Source organism: Rana temporaria, chromosome 2 (assembly GCF_905171775.1).
Source record: "Rana temporaria chromosome 2, aRanTem1.1, whole genome shotgun sequence".
NCBI classification, from domain to species: domain Eukaryota; kingdom Metazoa; phylum Chordata; class Amphibia; order Anura; family Ranidae; genus Rana; species Rana temporaria.
The window spans coordinates 310754524-310757654 of NC_053490.1; positions in this window are offsets into that span (position 1 = coordinate 310754524).

The following is a 3131-nucleotide window of genomic DNA, read 5'->3' on the forward strand; positions in this document are numbered from 1 at the left end:
AAAGCCGACCTCCAGCCTTCAGTCTTGTACAGTTGTACAGGTTCCTCTTCTAGACTGAAATGGCTTACTCTGATTTCACTGCACACTGTGAGCTTCTCACAATGTGCATTAGAAGCTGCAGCAAGTCAGATAGAGTCCTTTACAATCACTAACTACCGTATATACTCGAGTATAAGCCGACCCGAATATAAGCCGTGGTACCTACTTTTACCACAAAAAATGGGAAAACGTATTGACTCGAATATAAGCCTAGGGTGAGAATGCAGCAGGGGAAAAGGGAATAGTCGCTCCAGGTGGGAACCCAGATGAATATCCTTCGTTGCAGACAACTCAGGTGCAGGCAATGCAAATAAGGGTCAACAATGCCCATTTGCACGCCTCACTGTGCCCATTGCAGCCAGACCTCACTATGCCCATTACAGCCAGACCTCACTGTGCCCATTACAGCCAGACCTCACTGTGCCCATTACAGCCAGACCTCACTGTGCCCATTACAGACAGACCTCACTGTGCCCATTACAGACAGACCTCACGGTGCCCATTGCAGCCAGACCTCACGGTGCCCATTGCAGCCAGACCTCACGGTGCCCATTACAGCCAGACCTCACTGTGCCCATTACAGACAGACCTCACGGTGCCCATTGCAGTCAGACCTCACGGTGCCCATTGCAGCCAGACCTTACAGTGCTCATTGCAGCCACACCTCACATTGCCCATTGCAGCCAGACCTCACAGTGCTCATTGCAGCCAGACCTCACCATGCCCATTGCAACCAGACCTCACCGTGCCCATTGCAGCCAGACCTCACAGTGCCCATTGCAGAATCACTTTGCCGTGTACCCGAGTCCGATTCCGTGATAGTTTGTGACATACAGATTCAGACAGCGGCCGGGCAGTGTTAAAAAGTCGCGCTCCTCCATGTCCTGTGCGCCCGCTGGCGACAAACTTTTACCCTTAAAAATCTCCATAAGTGATGATTAAAAAATTCTACAGGTTGCATGTTTTGAGTTACAGAGGAAGTCTAGAGCTAAAATTATTGCTCCCGCACTAACGATCGCGGCCATATCTCACATGTGTGCTTTGAACACCGTTTTCATATGCGGGCGGTGGTCACGTATGCGTTCGCTTCTGCACGTGAGCTCGACGGGACGGGGCGCCTTTACATTTTTTTTTACTATTTTTATTATTTATTTTACCTTTTATTTAATTTTTTTTACACTGTTCTTAAAAAAAATAATAATAATTGTGTCACTTTTATTCCTATTACAAGGAATGTAAACATCCTTTGTAATAGAAAAAAAGCATGACAGGTCCTCTTAAATATGAAATCTGGGGTCAAAAAGAACTCAGATCTCATATTTACATTAAAATGCAATAAAAAAATAAAAATTAAGTGTCATTTAAAAAAAATAAAAAAAGTCATTTTAAGAGCATTGGGCAGAAGTGATGTTTGATATGGTGACAGGTGGGGGGTCATCTTCCCCTCACTCATCTCCCTACCAAGCCAGCAGGAGGATGTGATCGCCTCCGCCACTACCGACAGCATCCGGTAAGCAGTGGAGGGCACAGGTAAGCGACAGGAGGGGGGGCACTCTCCCACCACCTATAAAAGTTTTCTTGTGGCGAATCCGTCGCAGAGACTACTTTTATCTGAAAGAGGACCGCTCGCTGAAGAAAAGGATACCAGGGTTATGGCAGCTAGCTGCTACCATAACAATGGAATTCCTCTTCAAAGTACCGACATAAAATGACAGCGGGTGGTCTGCAAGTGGTTAAGGGTTGAAACAAATGAACAATATAGTTTGGCAGTGAAAGAGTTAAATCTCATTCACAATAACTGTCACTTCAAGAAAAACATTGTTATTACAGGAGATAAATCCCTATTACATCTGTAGACTAAGCCTACAGGCTCAATTCACAAAGCTCACAAAAAAAGGACGAGGCTCCTTTAAGAAATATCGTCAGTTATTTTTTTTGTCATGAAGAGCCCACTGTGATGTCATCGCCTGACCCAATATAAGGCTGAGCAGAGGTGAGGAATCAGTAGCTGAGTTATTTCCTGTACAGTGAAGACGTGTTCTTCTCTTTGTCCAGTTTTCTCTTGCTATTTGATTGGATTCGGTTTTAATCGATTCAGTTTTATTGCGATTTCTCAGATTTAAAGCGTTTCTTATTATATCTTCATAATGAGACAACTTAAAAGTAAACAGATTGTTTCTCAAGATAACAACATTGAGAAACCAACCAGAGGAAGCCCCGCTATGGAAGGAGCTATCAACCAACAACAGCTTGTACATCCTACAAGCAAGAAGCCCACCAAAATGCGCAGGGCACAGCGATTTGTAAGTCGCTGCTTCAGATCCGTTATCAGATGTTTTGATGCCGGCAGTAAAGCCGATGGAACACGCCGGAACAAAGAACACGGCGCTGGTAAGATTTATGGATATTGATAAATACAAAATACTTCCATTGGATTCTTTTTCCCCTCATCGATGACAACCCCCCCCCCCCCCCATATGTACACATGTATAGGTATGGCCATAGACATTGCTGGCTTTTGTCTTGTAAACAACATTCTGAGCAAGCAGCTATTTTTAGATATGATTACCCTGAGCTAAGTCCCCCCTCCCCCCCCCCTCTTTTTCCAACTGCCACCTGCTAACTGACTTTTTTTTTTTTTTTAACAAATCTTTCATGCCACTTATTACAGGCTGGACTGATGACCTCAGTGCCACCCAGCAAGATGGCAGAGGTTTACAATATGAAAAGAAAAGAACCCAACATACAAGTTTAACCCCTTGTTACCCACATATGAATAGTTACCAAAATTTCAAAACAAATATTCCAGGGAGACTGTTTTGTAGCTGCACATGTAGCAAGCCATTGTAGGTGGAGAATGTCTTTCCACTTACAATAGGAGTCGTTCTACAAGACACAGATCATTAAACCAATGCCATACATTATAGTGATGGTAAAGCTTGTTCTTTTATTTTTTACCTGCTCTGTGCAATGCTGAGAAAAAAATATAACAAGCTGCCTCGTGCACACTGGACGTTATAATAACGTTATAAAAACGCCAGTAGCTTTGCAGTGAGTTTTTCAACGTTTTTGCAATAGCATTTTTTTTACAG